At 37.0% G+C, this 23143-nt stretch overlaps 1 protein-coding gene across 1 annotated transcript in view; it reads left to right on the top strand.

Annotated features, from left to right (window-relative positions):
• The first annotated feature begins 546 nt into the window (after positions 1–546).
• The window catches only part of PLXNA3 (plexin A3), a 1436523-nt gene continuing 1413926 nt past the window's right edge, over positions 547–23143 (top strand). The window contains exon 1 of the mRNA XM_044080266.1: positions 547–715. The gene's annotated coding sequence lies outside the window, so the exon portion shown is untranslated. The remainder of the gene's footprint in view (positions 716–23143) is intronic.

Below are 23143 nucleotides of genomic sequence, written 5' to 3'. Positions count from 1 at the left end.
ACTACATTTCACTTTACTCAGCTGTGAGCTATGTGTATTAACCCCCCCCATTTAGTTCCTGACTGTTTTACATTCTTCATTTCCATTGCTTTTCTACAGTAAGATTAGGTCCGGTTAGATATTTGTGACAGCGTGAATTTTATGCCGACAGAGATTTCAGCGGTACTGAGCTCTCGGCCCCTTACCCTCGGGCTTTCAGAACAGCTCCAGCGTTTCAGTTCTCAGGATGACTGGCTAGCTGGCTTGAAGGACTGGAATATTGACGAAGAGCGTGCCAATCATGCAGAGTGAGGGAGTGATGGGAGTATTTTCATAATAATTAAAATATAATACTTAAGAAATGGAGTGAGTGTCTTTGTACTAAATGTAAGTACTTGAAATTTATAACATGTTATGTATAGCTTCACAAAAATACGTCCTTTTTTAAAATGATGTAGACTATAATGTCGGCAATGCCCCCCTCTGGACTTCGAAGGAATGGTACACGTCCAGTTTAAAGGACTGCTTCGCCTGGTCTACTTCCAAGACAAGGAGGTAGAAGAAAACTGTGCGGGTACTAAGTATGATGCTCAGAGTGAAACCAGGAGCGCGGTACGCATAGTGGATTGGTTCCGTTTGCAAGAAGGAGGATTTAACCTGAAAAATTAACATCTATTGGATTTTTACAAGTGAAGAAACAGCAGGTTGTTGAATATACTGGAGAGGGTGTCACCAGGTACAACACAGTCCTATTACTCTAGAGATGTCTTGTTCTGCAAACTCGTGTTTATTTTTGATGCATTGCATTTTGCTTAGGATTTAGTAGCTTTGGCGCTGCTGCCCTGAAGGAAAGCGTTTCTGGTGGCCCATAGATGTTGCTGCTGATAGTTTGGTGCTGATGCTGCTGTAGCCCAGCACCCGAGATTTAAAATAAAATGCAAACTCATAAACGCAGCTCCCCGCAGGCAGGGTACGAGTAGCCAGTGCGCTGCGGGAACCACAAGAACGGGTAGACTGGGGCTAGATAACAGCGGCTGCAGGAGCTCAAGTTTTCATTTACATTCGTGTTTGTTGTACTAAATTACAACCCAAGTACTGAATGCAACAGACCTGCGCTTTCTGCTGTCCTAGTCTATTTATTTTCAAAGGGACTGTCGAATGGGTGGTCATAGCTCCAGACTAAAATATTAATAACTTAGTATGGTTTTAGCCTTAGTCCGAATGATTTTTTCATGCTATAATTTGGCAATGTATATATGTTTAGCTGCCTTGTTTTCAACAGGGAAATGGTAAAGAAACATGATAGTGTGTTCAGTTTACTGTTTCGTGCTGCAAAGAAAAACGTGCTGGGAAAGGACGTCTGATTTGGTATGGAGTCTGTTTAAGGGAAGTGGTTGGAAAATTATGAAAATGTGAAAATATGTAAAGGTGTAGATGGCGAGTTTAAGAGAGGTATTTGCAACATCTGTGTTTGTGTGAAAGGGGAGTGTATATATATATATATATGTGTGTGTGTGTGTGTGTGTGTATACGCACACATATATGTATATATATATATATATATATGTATATATATTATAAACACGCACACACATGGATAGAGTAATGATACAATGCACTCCTCATACGTACACTTGTGGATGTTAGAGACAGAGCAGATAGCGCGTACACACAAACACAGACACACATATCTGTGCGTGAGACTGCGTGTATACATGAGTGAGATGTACCACTTTGCAAGCAATTTTCAGTGTTGTGCGCTTTGCAAGATTATTTTTTTCTCCCTCTCATTTTCTTCCATTTTCTTTTGTTGACATAGTTTTAATATTGTACATGGACGACGCGTAGTATTTTTGTTTTAAAAAGCATCCTTCGTAGTCTTGAGGCAGGTGGGTGGGGGACGTTTGCATTTCTAAATACAGAGGCAAGCTGATGGTTTGTTTCGTTTTTTCCTGGAAAATTAGTGCCCTGGATCCGAATTTACAAGTGCATTCTGTCCTGTGCATTTTCTGGCATTGTTGGGTCTCTGATATAACATTTCATATGTATCATGCATATCACGTATGTGGACGTACGGACTTACTTACCTGTGATAGCCTTGGATTTACGGTGTGTGAATGTAGGTGTTATTCAACAATCCTGCTATAGTGGAAAATATACAGCATTAAAGGAGAAAGATCATATGCAAGAAGGAACAGGTTGTAACGCTTGTGAAAATGTTCAAATGCTAGCTGATGCTATATCAAAATGTTTCATAGAAAGAATGTCTGAAAAACAATCTGTTGTACTTGTAATGCCATCAGGCTGAAGATGACAAGTCACTTCTTGCTTTGCAGAAAATGTTTGGTGTGACACACAAGAAATTAATATACTAATGAAAACACAAAAACAGAGAGTCTGATGACATCACAGTAGCCCCTACTGTTTTCAGGAAAACAGCAAAAAAAAAAAAAAAAGATGAAGCAGTAATCATTCAGAAGAGCCAAATAAAAAGTGGCAGTTTCGTTTTAAAATATATTAAATACTGTAAACACATAGCATTTTATCAAAATACACAAAATGGCATACATTTTTCTCTTGAGTAATATTTCACAACACTTCCTGTCTACACTCATGCACACACACACTGCTAATTATATATTTGGACCTGTGTTGTTGTGTATCAGTCACACTAAGCGTGTTTTATGTTTCAAGTATTTGTAGGACATAAGCTTTTCTCCAGTGTGCAAATGAGATTTACATTTACAAACAGTATATGTGTATATGTGATAACCTTTGAGACTGAGTGTTAAAATGCTGCATCAAAATGTGTTTTTGAAACTATTATTCTGATTTTCACATTCTTTATATGTTACTAATAAGCTGTTACAAATCAAGAGTCAGTATTTTGCTCTTAAAATTGCCATGCATTGGGTAATGTGCGTTTTACACACATTATAGAATACATCCCCTTCTATGTTTCACACGGCTGTTTAATATGCCCATGATATAAATACAACCAGTAAATGTACATGCATATATTTATTTTGTCTTGCTGTGTGGACATTTTATTTCTACAGTGGCTGCATGCATTAAAGATAATTTATTGAGGAAGGAGCTGTATTTTTATGCTGCACAATAGTGGCTTAGCTGGATTTCCCCATGCAACCTGTTAGCTGGAGCTGCTTATTTACTCAACAAATATGTTCTCTTGGTAATACAAATAGGCAATACAGGCCTTCTACGTGTCCAGAAATCATGATTCTCTTAACGAGCTCTGTATCTTAGTGTTTTTTAAAATTCATCCGTTACTGACAAAGTGTGGTGGGGCGGGGGCATTTCTGCCAAGCTGTTGTATGAAGGTCAGACAGGCAACAGATACAGATTATTTAATGACCAGTAACATAGTCCCCACTAATCTATGGATTCTAGTTGAGCTTTGGTCTAATTCAGATGTTACATTTGTTTTCCTTTCTTCCATAATTTACTTTCTGTATGCATGTGTGCATAAAAGAAATTTGAATAAACTGGTTATGTCTGCTAATGTGAGATAGTTTTCAACTGGTTGAGTTTGATATTTTCATTTCTGTCCTGTTTATGTGTTTGTGTAACTGACAATTATAATTTTGAAATGAAGGATGTACATGTAGCTGTGTAGGTAATACAGTAGGCAATGAATCAAGGAAATGAGAGATCATTTAGTTACTGAAGTCATTAAGTAAGAGGGTTTGCTGAAGAAGAACAACTTCTTGTTTACAATGGTGTCCTGGCACTAGGGCTCACAAATTAGCACAGTAGACTTCAACAATAGGTGCCAGAAAAAAAAAACAGCTTGCAGTAAAGATATATTTTCTCTGTGTTACAGCACTAGCCATTAGGTTCATTAATGAGTGGGTCAAATTTTTCAGTGTTCTTGAAAAGCTGCATCTTAGTCAGACTTCTTCAGTTTGTAGTCGGACTGCTGCAGTGTAAAGCCTCAGCTAGAAAAAATAAACCCTTATATGGCTTAAATGTTGCAGTGGTTATAGGAACAGTTACAGGTGGCAGGAGAATTCTGTGCATGTGTCCCTCTGTCATGCCCATGTCCTTGTGTAAATGCACATAGACTTTATGTATGTAATATATACATATGTCTTTGTATGCATGCATGAGTATGCGTATATATTACATGCATATAACTACAGATATGTGGGTGCATGCACATGTATTAATTTATTGCTAGGTGTATGTTAAAATACATCCATGCAAATATGTATGTGTTTTATATATATATATATATATATATATATATATATATATATATATATGTGTGTGCGTGTGTGTGTGTACGCATGCAAGCACATGTGGATATATTACATTGTATGCATATAAATGCATCTATCTATATATATATCTATATATATATATCTGTGTGTGTGTGTGTGTGTGTGTGTGTGTGTGTGTGTGTGTGCGTGTGCATGTGCTTCTCACCATGTATATGTTAAAGTAGATGTGTGTGTGTGTGTGTATATATATATATATATATATATATATCTATGTATCTGTATGTATATATATATATATATATATATTTACGTGTGTGCATATGTAGACAGACCTATATATTTCAGACCCAGAACATTTATGAACCACTTATTTTTCTTTCTTTTACCTAAAATATGCCTGCTCATACATGCTACCTTATTTTTGAGAGCTTTTTCTTTTTTGCACTTTCCCACTGTGGTGGAGGAGTAGCTTGAACATGGAAAAGTTGAAGTGTACTTCAACCTTTTGCGCCCATAGTTTAGCATTTTGCTTTCACCTAACCAAGTCAGCTACTATTGTTTCAAGAATTATAATTTTGTAACAGTCCTTTTCCTGAGTCGATAATAGTTTGTAGCCAGTTTATAAAACAAGGCATATTTGTGTGTGTAGCAAAGCTGCTTCCCTTACTATTGCTGTAAAATAAACTGTTGTACCTGCAATTTGTTCACATTGTCAGAAGTAGTGATTGTGGAAAGAAAAGAAAAAACGTAAAGCTACTTGTGTAAGTCAGTAGCTATGGAGCACTGATGAAAATTAAGCGCTGTACTCTGCTTCTGACATTTTTCCATGATTCTGTAACCACTATCACTGCATCACTGCTTTGCTGTGCTTATTAGCCAACAACCTTGTTTTGAAATGTATTCTTTACTTAGTAAAAAGATCAAATGTTAAAGGGTTAATACGGTGCTGGAGTTTACTGGAGTGTCTAAAGATCTGTGTGCAAGAAGGGTACCCTTTCCAGTGCTCTACAGATGTTCCATAACCCAAAGACCAGTCAGGAGATGAAAAGCGGCTAAGACAAGCTTACAGAATGTTGGAAGGAAAGGTTTGGCAGAAGAATGCTTTGCAACTTCTTCATAGTTGCAGTAGTTAAGTGAGAATTTTGTAGATTCAGATTTATTTCTTTAGGCTGTAATCTTTTGCTCAGATTAATAACTTCAAATGGATTTTTATGTATGAAAAGAGTTTAGTTACATTTTGTAACCTTATGCTGAGGTCCTATTATATTAAAATAATTGGGGTGATTCAGTGCCTGACAGAGTTGTTGTTTTTTTTTTTTTCAACTTTTCATCTAAGTTGGAAGAGTTTACACACTTTAGGTTATGGTCATCTGGCAATATGGTATATCAACTACAGGTTTAAATCAGCAGATGATTCTAGAAAATGGATGTAAGTCAGGCAAGTATATATTTCTATGTTAACAGTATTAGGGCTATAGACTTGCATTTCAGTTAAGTTTTGTTACTTTACTTTTTTGTTCTGGTTCCATTTGCTTTATTTCCTGGTGAGATGCTGAGTTTTACATTGGTAATTTTGTCTGCTTGTAGACACCTCATGTTAATGGAGTCCTTTTTATATCCTGTTTGCTGAACTTTAATAAAGGGGCTTAGTAAATGATTAAGACGGTTCGTTATAACGAAACATTTGTAGTAACATCTGTAGCATCTGTTATGTTGTCATGCAACAAAAAAAGTGCAATAAGTTGTGATTTATGGACTGATACAGCTACACTCTTCAGTGCCTAGACAAGCATAAAATGATTGTAGTGGGTATTTTAACACCTAAGAACTGCCCAAGAACCACAAGAATGTAAATTGGCATTATGTGTTTATTTTACTTTTTGAATGTAAATAACACCAGCTGCTTCATCAAATCTATATTAGAACACAAGAAGAAGTTTGCCTTTCCCACATAGAACTTCTACCCATTTTGGTAACATAATTTTAATTTTAACAGCTTTAAAATGCTATGCATTTATTTTTTTCAGTCTCATTTTTTCTCTTACACTGATCTTCTCAAAATGCTAGTGCCAACATATATACATGTAGGCGCACATGCATTTATGAATATTCTAATGAAAGTTCAGATAATATGTATACTTTGTTATATGTATTTTATTGGTGTGAATCCAATCAAAAAATGTTTCTGTGTTTATGAGACCATCAGATAAAATCTAGATAACCATTGCAAATACTGATAATGTACAGGCAGCTCAATTTAACTGCCATCCACAAGAACATGAAGTAGAAACCAATAAAAGAGCCTTGGCTACATATCATTTTACATCAGAAACTGGCTATACCATATCTAAGAGTATATAAATAGTAGGTTATATTATTAGAAATTGTGTTAAAGTCAAATTTATGTTCCATCCACATTTTAGATTCTATCAACAAAGCGCAAATTTACTGTCCATGGGCAACTCAATATTAAGATTAGCAAACACTTGCCTGGTGTTTGACTTCTTTTAAATCTACAGTTTTGAAAGTATTTAAATAACAAGAGGCCATCATAAAATAAAAAGTGCCAGAATGGAAAATTATAATTAAAAATGAATAATTTAAAAAAATGGAAAGACGCAGTCTGAGTTTAGTTTTACTTTTACTTTCTCTTACAGAAATTTTCTATGTTCCCCCACTGAACAGTACTGCACAGTTATTTGCCCAAAATGAAGTGTCTGGTATTAGAACCTAAGAAGCAAACCTAATGCAGGTGTGCATCACCTGAAGACTGGTTATTAACAAGGTGGTGGGTTTAAACAGCTGCCCATAGTTGGAGTGGGAGATTTGTAATAGTTGTCGTATCTGTAAATAAAAATGCTTGGGATATCTCACTAAGTGCTGTTGTATCATTTTAATTACATCCTGAACATAACTTTATGCTTTAGATTTGCAGCTTTTTTTCCCCACTGCATTTCCCTGGTACTTTTTTCTCTGATATTCTTCCAGGAGAACCATACCTCTCAACCTCTTAGCGCAATAAATCTGGACAAAGCATAAAGTAATGGGGGAAGAAAGGCCCAAAAATAGGGACAGATTTTAAATGTTGTTCCTATAAATTTACAAATTTGCTAGAATAACAAGATTTGTGTTAGCATGCCTGTTCTGAAGGTTATAAAGTCTGAAATGCAAATGCTTGTCATTATTTAGTGACTTTAGTCCTCAGCGCTTTCCCAGAAAACCACAAATTTTAAGAGGATCAGACAAAAAATATTGAAGCAAAAATTTGAACATTCTGCAAAAATTTGGACCATTGAAAGGTCTGAGGAGGGTCAACTAGTAACAGTGTTGGCATCTCCTTTTAGCTTTTGAGTCAATTTTTTTGAATAAATTCATTGAGGATTATGAGTTTATAACTGTAGCCTAGATAGAATTACCTGAAATTAGTCAGAGAAGTTGAAGTACATAATAATTATACTGCTGTTGGGTGGTAGTTTTACTTTTGGTGAGTAAGCCTTGCTAGGTAACATTGTTTCTTTTCAGAAGACTCCCTTAAGCCCCTTATAAGCAAGTGATTTTCTGAGAATCTTACTCTTTCTAAATGGTGGCTGTAGGATTCAAACCCTGTTTTGTTAGACTTCCCTCTTTTATAACATTGTTTTGAGCTCTAGTCTATACTTCCAATGTTTTCTCCTTGAAGAAAAAAATGCCTACCAACTCTAGCATAATTTGCCTGCAAGTCATGAACACTGGCGGTGTTCTGACGTGCACAGCTCTTTATTCCATAAGGTTTCAGCAGGTATGTAACTTCCCAAACTCAAAATGCTGTTTCATTAGGGTGTACATTTTGGGTGGTCTACAAGGGTTTCAGCTATAGTGCAGATATTTAGGTGCAAATAAGCTTTGTCTAAAATGTGTTTAGAAAGGGTGGCATCTCGACATTTTATTTATTTACTTTTTTTTTTTTACCTTGTCAGTCCTGCTAATGCTATAGCTCTCCCTCCTAGGAGACCTAAGGTTAACTTGGCCAGGACATTGGGGAATTTCTGTACTCTGTCACCAGAGGGCACCAGTGGGCACACCTTAGAGGCTAGGAGACCAAAGAGTTTTGCTATGACAGAGGTGAAGGGATTTTTTGAAAGAGACCTTACCTTTAAAGGAACAGCCAGAGCTGAATGTTGTTTCAGATATTCAGGTAAGTGCTGTGCATTCTAGGTGGTCAAATATTATAAAATGTATAGCTGATTAGGTTGCTGCTGATAACATGGATGAAAATTAAGATTTTACCAGAGTGAAAGTGTCATTCCCAGAAGGACTTCAGATGAAATTAATTTGTCCACTAGTCGAGAGAATGAGTCAGGAGTGAATGTTGTTAGCACTGTGACTAGATCTGTTTTGTGGGAAAAATCTTTTTCACAGGTTGCTTCCGAGAGCTGAGAAGGGATGAGCCATGAATGAGTTATGGTAGCTCTGAAAGTATTCTGTAATGTTTTAATGACAAAAATAGAGAAACTTTGGGTTGAAATTTCTGTATAAGTATGTTTTCCTGAGGACTGTGTTTGTGATTTAAAGAGAGACCTTGGGTTATTTCAAGCAGAATTCTGATGCCTAGGGTGGAGTTAAACATATAAAAGACTCATTTTGATTATGGGTTGGTGTTTGGGAAGGGAAGATTTTGTTAAATGTGGCAGACTGCAAACTCCAACATCTGTCAGATGTTATGTTATGTACTTGGCAGTTTTATTCATAATATGGAACAGGCCAGAAGCCACTGTTTTTGTGGGGCAGGGCCTTCAGTTTGCCACAGCAGAGGGTTTGTAGAATGTAAGGCTCAGGAGCACATTAAGCTAATCTGTATTAAGAAGTGTGGCACATGTGGGTTGGAAACGCATTCTTGGTCTGACTTTCCTAGATTAAATGAACCAGAATACCTAATGATCAGACGTACTGACATTGATTGCTTTACATAAGGAGGCAGGGGTTTGTTTAGCTGAGTATGGCACTTAACCTATAGGTTCGCAAGATGTCAGAGAATAGGTATACAGTAACAAACCTAAGGTCTGAAGAAAGACACAGAGGAAGGTGAATTTTGTGAAATTAGTGAAAAGAACTGTGAGGGGGTGTTCTGCTACCAAATGAATAACATGGAGAAAGAGGAAAAAGGAAAGCAGAAAAAAAGGCCTTTCTAGAAGCTCCCAAATACAAAGTGATGGAAATCAGATGGTCTGTTTTTGCTCTGTAAATGTAAATAACCTTAAAGTGATAGTAGCAGATTTTATGTGTAGTAACAGATGAAGGAAATTCATTTATTCATTGGCAGTATTACCGACTGTCAAGATGTTATGTTTCTGAAGGATGTAAACAAACATTATAAAAATGGGAAAGTCTTTTGATTCACTTGGCCAGAAAAATTCCAGGGTGTGGCTTTTTTCTCAAATTTATTTGTTTTTTTTTTGGACCACAAGGGGTTGAGGGAATTTATTAGTTGTGTAGATGAACCAGTGAGAAATTAGGTATTTTTTTATCACTTCTTTATCACTAGTGGCTGAGTTTGTAAAGTCCCTTTAATTACAAGACTGTATATGAATACAGGCTGAGTTCCAGATAGGTAAAGATAGAAGGTTGTGGAGATGTGGTAAGGCCAGACCGGCCTTTGGTCAACTGGTGTCCTAGGCAAAAAGTCTCCACAACGCCCCCACACACCACCTGGTGCCCCCATCCTAGTCTATCTACACCATCCAGATTACTGAAAAAGTGCCCCTGCTAGAGCGGTGCCCTAGGCGGCCGCCTAGTTGGCCTACGCCTAAGGCCAGCACCGTAAGGATTATTGTGTATCTCTGGACCACAGAGAGAGGGATGAAAGCTTGGAGAGGATTTTTTTTCTTTGAGTAAAGAAAGAATGCTTTTGTGGTTTTGGAGACAGAATTTTATTATTAAGGGAAAGAATGTCTCCCTTTTGCTAAATAGCAAAATTGAACAAAGAAAGTGATTTTAGATATGGGCTTGTCCATACTACAGGTAACAAAGTTAGGTCTGATAAGAAGATGTTACAGGAGGATGGGGAATATTTGTGGCCCACTTTTGGTAATCTGAAATTCTGGGATGAAAGTGTAGAAGTGGTTAGGGGAATGTCTTATGGGAAGAAGTGGGAGGTAATACAGACAGAAAGATTAATTTAGAGGGGACTGGATGCTATAATTAAATAACAGATGACAGAAGATTACTCTGGGATGTTTCTTTATAATAGGATGGGAAGCTGGAAGAGGTGCTGTTAGTTTTGTAACTTTTAAATGAATGGTTTGGTTGTAGACAGAGAAGGATTACTGGAAAGTAGGATATAATGGTTAAAAAGATTCAGAAGAAGTGACATATAGAAGAGCTTAAGCTTAAGAAGTGGCATCTTATATCTTTGCCAAATGGATATTATAAAGTTTTGGCAAACATTATACAAATGCATTTGAGTAAGCAAATGGAGAAACGTGTACTGAAATAGGTTGATGGCATAGATCAAGGTATGACTAGCAAAGGCCTACTGCTGGAAATGTCTGAGTTTGTAGATTACGTAGTGCAAAAGACGGTACTGGGTTTATTAATGCTGATGTGGCTGTGGCCGTTGACAGCTTACACCACGCCTTGACGAGTACAGCTTTGGACTCATTTTTTGGGATGGATGTGGAAGCTGTATGGCGAAGCTATTTGGAACCAGTGACTGGTGATAAGATGAGGCAGGGTGTTTCAACCAGGTTGAGAGTTAAACAAGGGGAGTCCCCTCAGACAAGTTCTGTTGAATGTTTGTATGAAGACTGGTAGAGAAAACTAAATGGAGATGTTTTAGCAGAGAGGCGAACGAATATGAGAGTTTCATATACCCTTTGAATATAACACATGCAAACTATTTTTCTGTCAATAAACAGGTAGAGGTACAGAAGTTTGTTCTGACCTTTTTGAAACTTTAACGGGTATAGGGTTAGAAAAACTAGGGAGAAGCACAGAGATTTTGAGTTTAAATAATACATTCACTATTATTCCATTCTTTGGATATGTCTGGGACTTTTATGAGTTTCTTTTGGGAGACTAGAAAGTGACTTAAAGCTGGAAGTCTGTTGTTAGAAGAGTAAAAGATGCAATGACTTCCTGGTATGAGTTTAGAATGGCTTTAAAAGGTGCAAATGTTAAAGCCTGTTTTCTTAAGCAGAATAGACATTTAAGTAGGTGTTCAAATTGTACTTAATGAATCTTTATTAAAAGGAAAATTATATAAGATGAAATGTGTTTTTGTATGCTGCATCTAGTTATACATTTGAATGGTTTGCATTTTTGTTTGTAGGAAGGATTTTAATGAAAGGGAACTAAGAAGGAGTGGGGAAGCTCTAACATCTTAAATACAGCAAATGACTCAAAATGTTGGAGAATAAAATAAGGAGGAGTTATCCTGTTTTACCAGCTGATATGACTAACTTGTTTAAAAAAGTTAACCTAATGTGACTGTAATCTCAAGCATGCACTGGAGCAATCCATTCAACATGTACTGGAACAATGCATTGTGGAATGTACTGGAACAATCCATTGCAGCATGTACTGGAACAATCCATCACAGCATGCACCAGGACAATCCATTGTAACATGTACTGGAACAATTCATTACAGCAGGTACTGGAACAATCCATTGCAGTATGTACTGAGGTAATCCACTGTAAGCATGTACTGGAGCAATCCATTGCAGCATGTACTGGAACAATGCATTGTAGAATGTACTGGAACAATTCATTACAGCAGGTACTGGAACAATCCATTGCAACATGTACTGGAACAATCCATCACAGCATGCACCAGGACAATCCATTGTAACATGTACTGGAACATTTCATTACAGCAGGTACTGGAACAATCCATTGCAGTATGTACTGAGGTAATCCACTGTAAGCATGTACTGGAGCAATTCATTGTAGCATGCACTGGGACAATCCACTGTAGCATGTACTGGAGCAATTCATTACAGCAGGTACTGGAGCAATCCATTGCAGCATGTACTGGAATAATCTATTGCAGCTTGTACTGGAACAATCCATCACAGCATGCACCAGGACAATCCATTGTAGCATGTACTGCTGCAATTCATTGCAGCAGGTACTGGAACAGTCCATTGCAGCATGTACTGGAACAATCTATTGCAGCTTGTACTGGAACAATCCATCACAGCATGCACCAGGACAATCCATTGTAGCATGTACTGCTGCAATTCATTGCAGCAGGTACTGGAACAGTCCATTGCAGCATGTGCCGGGACAATCCATTGTAGCATGTACTGGAACAATTCACTGCTCTGTGAAATTTGACACATCCATACCAGGATTAAGTGTAAGGTTCTTTCATGAAAAAGAGTAACTTGCTGTTTGTTGGTGAGTATGTTGGGGGAGAGCTACTTCAGACAGATGAGCTTATGTATCTTGGGTTCTTCTAATCAACAGAAGGTACATGGACTGGGAAACTAGCCAGTCAGATGTTGCAGAGTTGGCAGAACTGTAGGCATAGACTGTGCTGTGGTGGAGAAATGAGGTAGCCGACTCATACAACAAAGCAGGACAGCATGTGTGTGTTGAACCTGGCTGAGAAAGTGGCTAAATGAAGTGTAAACAAATGCAGTACTGTATGTGTTTGGTTACCCAATAGGAGAGTCATAGAACTGTGCCATTTTGGCAGAAAGAATTAGGGAATATGATCAAAGAAAAGTAATTCAGTGAGTGACAGTCATTCACCCAAAGATATTTTGTTCTGTGAGGTCTATGTAATAGGTGGTCAGGCCCCATCTAAAAACTGGGCTAGTTCTGTTATTTATTTATTTATTTATTTGAGCATGCGGTAGCTCAGGTGAATGCAGAAGATCCCATGGCACCTGTTGAAAAGAGCAGGGGAAGTTCCCTGATGCCTTGGCCAAAGTTTTCTTAGCAGTGTCAATACCATCTCAAGCCTTGACTAAAAACAGGCTTCTAGCCCAGTGGGTCTAAACTGTTCAACAAAGGGTAAGTAAAGTAGCATCGTATATCCATCTATATAGATATAGATATAAACATATAGATATAGATATGCATTTATTATTTTTATTTATTTATTTTTGGTAAAATTAGGTGAGTAAATGTAGAGCAGAACTTTATTAAAATATGAAGTAACGAATAAGCAGAAAATGATTATTTGAAAGGTATTCCAAGATTAATTTCTAATGGAAAACTTTGATAGAGCATATTACAGTATTCCACTTCTGTTTTATGTTGTGCTCTAGTTATTGTTAATAACACTTTTGTTCTTTATTTTGTTAATTGATGCATGGTATGAAAGATCTGTATACTCTTTTTTGAAGAGGGGTACTAGTGAGAAGTTCTCTAAGAGGAAGACTGAGTTGTTGAAATGATAGTTAAAACCTAGCAGAGAAATATGATGATTGAAAACATTACTGTTTATGAAGATGTGCATTTCCCAGTGAATGGTTTATATTCAGTAGGAGACAGAATGATCCGCTGTGGTGACCCCTAACCAGGAAAAGCTGAAAGAAGAAGAAGGAGACAGGAGTACATTTTAACTGTACTTCTGACTAGTGTGTCCTTCTTGAGCTGATGTACATTAGGGTTGCATTTGAGATGGTGCAAACATTTCTCAACTGGGTCCTTCCTAAGGCAACCGCTTGATAGAGAAACATAGCTGAGAGATATGTATCAGTGCATTACTTGTAACTTAAAAAAAAATCTTTAATGTTCAGAGCAGAACCCATATGCAAACAAAGATTTTAGGATTTAGGGTAATTAAATAGTACAGAGCCTACAGAAGTAACTGAATTCTTTTCATTGCATTTATCCCTGGCCAGATGTTGTTATAGAAAATTATGTTAAATGTGTACTTCCCATCCCACAGCTGCCCTAACAAAACAGAAGGAAAAACTGGAAATCTGATCACCAGAGTGGGAACACACACAGACACACACAAATATACACACAAATGCATATATAAAATTATATACACAGTCACATAAATAAATAAAAACTATATACATATTATATATATATATATATATATATATATATATATATATATATATATATATGTGTGTGTGTGTATGCATGCATACATATATTTTTAATATGGAGCAAACAGATGTGTCTTAAGCAAATAATTGTTACTGTGAAACTACGTAGTTTATCCATAATCATGGCTTAGCAAGAAAGTGACCTGGCCAGAATAGTTTCAGCCCACTTTTTCCCACATACAGTATGCATCCCTGTAGGGAGTCATGCATTGTTTTCAGAAAAGAAAAACATTTACAAGATAGGTTTGTATAAATCTAATACTGAAGGTTTGTAAACTAAGATAAGAAACAGCTGTATACAGAAACATTGCACTGTTTCCTACCACTCCTCTAGAAAAAAACATATTTTTGTTATACTTGCTTAAATTTTCTTGCATTAAATTATCTGTTTTGGACTTTTTCTGTGCAAACATTGCTATCAACTGGTGAAGACATGAAATTGTCTAGGCACCAGGTATAGAACCTGGCAAGAACTGTGACTTTTTATCAGTAAATTACCTTGCCGCCTGTCTTTGCTGTACTTGTGGTGTGTTCTAGTCCATTGTCATGCAGAGGAGATGGTCTGGCCCTCATCTTACAGCTACTGCAGTCACTGGAACAAGTCTGCATAATGCTGACCTTTGACCAGCTCCTTATGTGGCATGAAGTCAGCATGCAGCAGGCTTTAACATTATAGAATACCGTGGAGACACTGCTGTCTGCAGAGTGCTGTGACATGAATTCATTGGCTCTTTTCTAACCATGAACTCCCGTCTGGATGTGATGTCATAAAGATAAATCTGAGTCTTGTTATAAGTAAAATGCCTCCTGAACATCTTCTACGGCATATATAGCGGACATTCATTTTTCCTTACACTACATTTTCATTATAGATTTATACATGAATTTCTTCAGCTGTTATTTCCCTGCTATTAATACGTGTTGTTTTTCTTCATTGCCTTAGCTTTTGCTGTCTTGTTGTGTATATATACTGATTGATTTGTTTTAGGACTCATGTTTATGTTGCAGACTTTTGTTGCTAAAGCTTGCATGTCTGGTGCTGTTCTCCCTGGGGTCTCCACTGTAAGTGGGTCTGTGCCCAGCTGGACTTCCCATTTAACAAACCAAAATAATCACATATGTTAATGGCAGCTCATTTTTCAGGAAAGACAAGCATATATGTCTTGCTAATTTTCAAATTATTGTGTACGATTGTTTCCAGTGATATTTTTATGGTGTAAAGAATTTCAGTTCAGTGTGCAGTAGGAATGCATTAGTCGTCCAAAACTATGTGTCTTTGGGGTTTGATGTTTTTAGTTACATCTTTGTGAATGTTGGTCATGTTGGCCATGTCCTCAAAGCTTTTTAAATGTAATTCATTAATTTAACTGTAAAAAGGAACTGATCTGTCTTGGCCCTTTTCAATGATGACTTAAGAGAAGTTACACACAAACATACTAGCAGATGTCGGGATTGATCCCCAGACTATGGAAGTATGAAGTTGAGATCATAATTACTGAGGTACACTTCTGCCCTTTTTGCCACTGTGAAGATCTTCATCCCACCTTTGAGTATATACTGGCTACTTTATAGAGGGAAAGTGAAGACTAAGTAGGAAGTGATAACCTGTAAAGAGAAGACTCCATTGAGGGGTGGCATGGGTGTCCAAAGGAAAAACGAAACACCTTCTGATGTAGGATGCCCCTGTTAATAGGGTAAATATAGTGCCTATAGAGTGTCAAAAGCTAGAGACCACAGATACTATTTTAAGTAGTGGTACTGTTTTTCAGTTAGAACAGTCAGAGACACATTAATGCATTTTGTGTTCATTGGCATCTTTGGAAGAATATGAGTTCTGTAATATCCAACAGTGATATTCTGTTGCAAAACCAGACCAGAACATAAAAACAAGTTTTCCATAATTGGTGGCAGATGAAAGGTATGCTGCCCTTTCTTTCCATCAGTAAAGTTAGGGTATGTCATAGCTCTCTTTTCAGAACATGGGTGAACATTTGGTGCAAAGATTATGGCTTGGTTGGGCAGCCAGGGTGGTGCAGCAGTTAGCATTGTTGCCTCAGAGCAAGAGGCTCTCTGGTTTGATTCTCAGCTGGGGCGCCTTCTGTGTGAAGTTTGCATGCTTCCCTGCAGTCATGTGGGTTTCCTCTGGGTGCTCCAGTTTCCTCCCACATTCCAAAGACATGCAGCAGGTGGATGGGACACTCTAAATCGGCCATAAGTGCCTTGGGTCAAGATGATTGTCACTGTTGAAGTGACACCCCGACCCCATGTGCAAAATGGGAGAAAGGGGTTGAGGATGGATGGATGAATGGATTATGGCTTAGCTGGGACTGGTGATCCTCTTGGAGGAATGCAAGCCTGCTTTGCTGTGACAGGCTGCAATTGTCTAAACCATGAACCAATACACTAGTGGTAGGTTTGTGTGTTTCATTACTAAGCAGTTAACCATATGGGAGGTACATCAAAACAGCAGAGAAATCCTGGCTCATTTCCAAAAACATCAAAGTACTTAGTGGTCTAAAGTATAAGGAGTTTTGTAGTAAATGATGAAAAAAGACATAAGAAGTATGGCACTGAATGGCAAAGTGAGACAAAAGGAATACAGAGTGTTAAGTACCAGTTCCTGTAGGCAAGAGAAACAAAGACTTCATATGGACCATGTCTTGGTGTTGTGAAACTTGGTACACACAGAACCATGACTGGGCTGTAAACATACTGGAGAACACAGCTTTTGGGAGAAACAAAGATGTCAGTATTAAAGAAAAGAATAACTGTGGTACTTGACTTAACAAAAGATAAAAAAAACGAAACAGGAAAGGGAGCTAAGAAAATAGAGAGGAGGTACTGTAGTCCACATTAGAAACTGCAAATATTAGTACAATATACATAGGTCAGGGTACAGTTGTGACATTAAAGATAAAAAAATTATAGAAGGTATCCTTTTCCTGTTGTAGTAGTAAGACAGTAGCAGGCACTGTGTTGCTTCTTTAAAAACTGCAGTACTTTTTGTCTAACAGTAAATTCCTATAATTGCTTTAGAGACAGTGGACAGTCCATAATTAATTATGGATATTTTGTGTATTGACACTCTGTATTATTAGCTATGAAATTACACTACCTTGCAAATAAGAATTTATATATTATATATTTTTATGCAAGTTGTAAATGTTGTACTGTTGTATTTAATATCACAGTATTACCTTAGCCTATGTGAGTCCTCTATTTTCTTCCACATATTTCCTTGAATTGCTTTATTGCGAGCTTAGGTCATGGCAGAAAAGGGCCTCTGCAGCTAAATCACATACACAGTTAAATTAACAAACAGAAATTGCAGAAAGGGGTGGGATGCTGTTGAAATGAAATTTAATATGCAAGATAATTATTGGAGCACCTTGGCACCAACTACACCTAATAGCAGGATTTATGGGGGGGGGGGGTTCCAAATAATCTTTATTTAATTTTGTAATGAAATCCGACATTACAAATAGAGCAAAAATAATAAAATGCACAGATAAGTAATACAGAAAACAAAAAAACAATATACCAAGAAAGTAACTATTTTACACCTATTTGGAATAGTGTTATTCAACCTAATGCATATAAGAACATATCCAAAGTAGTGAAGCAAGAAGGGTAGGTGTGAAGCCAGGCAAGATTTATGTTTTTTTTTTACTTCTCAAGCCTCAGAAAAGGATAGGCTTTAGACAGTTGGTACCAGATCATCGTGTGAAACAGCAGTCTGGACTTGGCATTCAGAAATGTAGATGAAGAAATGATTTCTGCCTTGAATGTTTGTATTGGTTTTGGAACAAGCGGTTACAAAACAGGATGCTTCACAGTCAGCTTACCAAGAATTCAGCCAATCAGGAGTTATTGTTTCATGAGGGTTGATTTTGACAAAATGGTACCATATCTCTGAAAAACTGTAGGCAGGCGTGAAGACAATGAGAAAGAACATTTCTGATTCACAAAAGCTGTCATTGCAGAAGCAACAAGAGGTTTTGGAAAAAAAACATACAATTAAAAAAAAAATGAACAATGGTCTTCAAATGTGAGGAGATAGCTGTTGAGGAAAGGTATATGGTATTTATGAAGCTTAAGGAAACTCAGAAGGATGTTGACAAAGAACTACACATATTAAAGGAAATCTTTGGTTAATATTTATCTGCTTTCCAGAGAGCCACTTATCTTATAAAAATAGTATTTATTTGTTTGTTCATTTATTTAGTTCTGTGTTTGGATGCTGGGATAGCTGACTGGGTTATGGGTCATTATCAGTGGAAGAGAAAAAATATATACATTAATTCAGAAAAGAGCAAAAATAATATATGAATCATTAACAAATTAAATTATACAGCATTATGGTTCAGTGGTTTAGGTTTGATTTTTACAGCTTCAGGCCAGGAGTTCATTCCTGACATCTGGTCAATGTTTATATGAAGTTTAAAGGGTTCATGATGACCAGTTCACATGTTTAGTTAAGAATAAATAAAAAGGGCAGACATTTTGCACTCTAATAATAATAGATCTTACAAGGGTGTGTGTGGGGGAGATCATCTGCTGATGACTGGTTTACTAGGATGATTCACTGGGTGAAGACACTGATATACTAGGTATGGTCAAGCACTACTTGACAATTATAAAAGTCTGTGGGTTTGTGAGACACCGAATATGAAGATCATTTGTAAATAGTGTACAAATTCCTTGAACCTGGTTTCTGGAAAGAGGATAGCCTGATAATGGTCCAGATGGATCAGTGCTCTTCCCCAGTCAATAAAACATAAATAAATAAGAAAATATACTTTGTAATTGCACTATGAATATTATATTGCACTGAATTTATTATACTGATGCAATTAAGCAAAACATTTTATACAGTATAGATAAGAGTGTTGTAAAGGCTGCAAATGGTGGAAATAAGAAGAAGCTGAGAAGAAAATTGAGATAGAAGGGAATAGTGGAAAAAGTTAACAGCTTTAATTATCTGGGAGGGGTGGTTGAGGAGAAGGAAAGTTTGAATGAGGAGGTCAAACCTAGAATCAGAGGGGCTATAGCCAAATGGCATAGACTAACAGGGTTAGTGTGACAGAAGATGCCAAAGAAGCTGAAAAGTAAGGTGAACAAAAACAGTGGTGTGACCTTTACTACTGTATGGTACAGAAGCCTGTGAAGTAAAACCAGAGCAGTTGAAGAAGCTAGGGATGATAGAGACAAAGTGCCTGAGTTAGGTGGTAGGATGCACACTGTGGGACAGATGAAGAAATGAGGACACCAGAACAGAAGCTAAAGTAGCTCTAATTGTAGAAAAGGTTAAAGAGAAGAGATTATGGCGGTTCAAGCAAATGTGCAGAAAAGCAGAAGACAATCCGTTGAAGACAATTCGGGGTACTCAGGAAGAAGGCAAGAGGAAGCAAGGGCATCCGGCAAAAAGGTGGAAGGATTGTGTGAGAGAAGGCCTGTAACAGTCAGACATGAGTGTCAAAGAAGGTAGGAGGGTCGACTAGAGAGATGGAGACAGTTGACATGACACCCTGGCTCCATGTAGAAGAAATGATGAATGATGATCATTACAACACAGTTTATAAAGCAGATAAAATTCAAACGAGGAAATGTTACAAAAATATCTAAAGTATATATAAAATAAATGTTAGTATAGAGATAAAACCATCTGTATTTTAACATAAATGTAAATAAAAATATAAAAGTATTAAAATAATAATAAACAAAATAAAATAAAAATTCACATGAAAGTTAAACAGCCTTTTCACTGATTTTCAGGGTTTTATGCAGTGCTAATGTCAATGAATGAATAGGAGCAATTACTGTCATTTAAAAAAAAATGTGTTTTACCCCAATGTGTATTGATTGGAGGTAGCCATACTGATTTAATTTTGTCTTTGTGCTAAAAATTCTCTTTTCTTCAATGTAGTCTATGTTCACATAAGTTTATTTTATAGTGATTGTCCCTCTACATCATGCTGTCCTGTCTATTACTTTAAGGTATTGTAACTGATTCCTTGGGCCAATTTGTTTACTTATTTAATAAAAAGTTAAAAATATTTTCAGGATGTATGGGCAGAGTGTCAGCAACTTTATTTTCCAGAGATATTCTTTGTTTTGTGTCCTTTATCACAGCTTCAGCTTAAAATAGCACTTAAATTGCATTTTTCGTCTTGTGAAGGATAAAAGTTAGTTATCTGCAGGGACTACTTTCTTCATTCATTTCACTCCTTTGTCAGTTACACATGTTAGGCTTTGTGGAAATTCTAACCTCAGCTATTCTTCCAGCTGTAACTAACATTACGCAGTAAAAGAGCCATGAATTCCTAGAGACCCAACAGATTTGTTATCCCAGAGTAACTCCTGAACACAGCGTTTGTAGCACACTGAGAAAGTTTAAAATGTAGAACAAATCACTGTAGACACTCGTATGAGATATGGAACCAAATGCAACAAGTCCTCAATTAAAGACAATGTGTTCACAAATTGTAGAAACGACCAAACGCCAACTGCAATAATAGTGGAAATCTCTCCAAAAGCAAAACGATAGCAGGAACTGTTAAAAGTTAAAACATTTATTTTCCATACAATGAGTTAAGCGCTTTCACTCGTACACCACGAGCTTCCTCAGAACAATTAAATTAACTTTCCATTCATTCTTAAATACACTGTATTGGCGCCAAATGCAAAATAGTCCTTAAAGCTACAGTGCTCAATTACTAAATTATAATAACTATAAATAACATTACTATAAAAATTGCATCCCTTATGTGCTTGGATGCTTTGCATTAAAATGTATGTTTAGAGAATCACACTGTATATTGTTATTTAAATTTTATACTTCAAAACTTCCACTTTAATGCTCCCCATAAAAAATGTATATAAGATGTCTATACTATCACATATATTCTATCTCCTATATAGTGCATATGTGTCAACAAACTTTTGATACTACTTATAAACAGTCACACCCAATATAAACCGTATAATCTTGTAAAGATACTGATACAAGTACAAAAATATTGTTGGTAAAAAGCGAAAAGCTGCAAAGTGGCAAGACATACCCCTGCACTAACTTTTGACCATCAAAAGTGGCTTGACTGTGATGTAATCATTTATTCCAGGCCATGTCATTGCATCAGTGTACTATTACTTTAAGGTATTGTAACTGATTCCTTGGGCCAATTTGTTTACTTATTTAATAAAAAGTTAAAAATATTTTCAGGATGTATGGGCAGAGTGTCAGCAACTTTATTTTCCAGAGATATTCTTTGTTTTGTGTCCTTTATCACAGCTTCAGCTTAAAATAGCACTTAAATTGCATTTTTCGTCTTGTGAAGGATAAAAGTTAGTTATCTGCAGGGACTACTTTCTTCATTCAGTTCACTCCTTTGTCAGTTACACATGTTAGGCTTTGTGGAAATTCTAACCTCAGCTGTTCTTCTAGCTGTAACTAACATTACGCAGTAAAAGAGCCATGAATTCCTAGAGACCCAACAGATTTGTTATCCCAGAGTAAGAAAAAAAGAAGGAAAGTGCTGCCAACATAATATGATGTTAGCCAATTTGATGCAGCAGTCAGGAAGAAAATCCTAAATAAAGTATTATAGGGTTTTGTGCAAACCCAACATATCGTGCACTGAGGAGGATAGATAGTACATATATGTCATAAACCATCATATAAGGGGAGAAATAGATATGTCATTTCTTAATATAGCAGAGTATTTGTAATTTTACATGGATGAAATTGCACTCTGAAGTGATGAAATTATGTATTTAGGATGTAGTTATCATTTAAATTAAAAAGTGGTAGGGGTTGGTTTCAGAAATGAGCTGGGAAATTAAAGGCTGTTTAGTTTCACATGCATCACTTGTAAAAGCAAAGGAAAGAACTATAGAAAGTCTTCTTCTTCTTCTTTCGGCTTTTCCCGGTTTAGGGGTCGCCACAGCGGATCACCTGTCTGCTCATGATTGGCAGTGGAGTTTTACGGTGTCGAGTTGCCAGCCTGGTGCCCAACCTTCCACAGAAGGCACACACATGCACACACTCAAACCTAGAGCCAATTTAGAGTGTCCAATCAACCTACAGCATGTCTTTGGGATGTGGGAGGAAACCGGAGCACCGGGAGGAAACCCACACGACCACAGGGAGGACATGCAGACTCCGCACAGAAGGCACCCCAGCCGAGGATTGAACTGGAGAACCTCTTAATGTGAGGCAGCAACGCTAACCGCTGCACCACCGTGGCCACCCAAAGAACTATAGAAAGAAAGTAGACTGATCATATTCCTGGAAGCCAGTTACCTAAGAGGTAAGCTACATGTACTCACACCATGATGATCTTGCCACATATTGCTCTTTCATTGTTCTGTGATTGGATCATCAGATGTGAAGTGCACACCTGGATCACTGGGATTACTTGTTAGAGTTCACTAAGGTTTCCAAAGTACTGTCTTACCTGAAGATAGTGGAGAATGCAAGTCCCCTGATGGTATGAGTCCTAATTTCTTGAGTTAGACATAAACTAGCTAACAGATTAGAAACAGGACAATACTATTTGGAAAGAGTGGTTTAGTAGTGAAAAGCTGGTGGCCAATGGAATGGTGCAGGAGATGATATGTGGTCCAGTTCCCTATTTGCAAGTTTATGTTTCATATTAGTAGACTATTTGTTGATTAAGCCAAGGTCCATATAGTTCTCTTGGAAAGGGGTGTGGCCAATGGAGAGAACCACTAGAGTAAGCAAGATGGAAAGGATAGATGACAGCTAGAATGTAATGTAAGAAACTGAAAGCCTGTGCATGTATACTGGCATGAGACAGTGTGGTAGGGGTGTCAAAGACTAAAATGCAATCTGCCAAGACTAGAT

This window comes from Protopterus annectens, chromosome 8.part0, assembly GCF_019279795.1.
Source record: "Protopterus annectens isolate FY-2018-M chromosome 8.part0, PAN1.0, whole genome shotgun sequence".
Taxonomy (NCBI): domain Eukaryota; kingdom Metazoa; phylum Chordata; order Ceratodontiformes; family Protopteridae; genus Protopterus; species Protopterus annectens.
The sequence above is the reverse complement of the archived record's forward strand: the minus strand, read 5'-3'. Positions and strand labels throughout refer to the sequence as shown.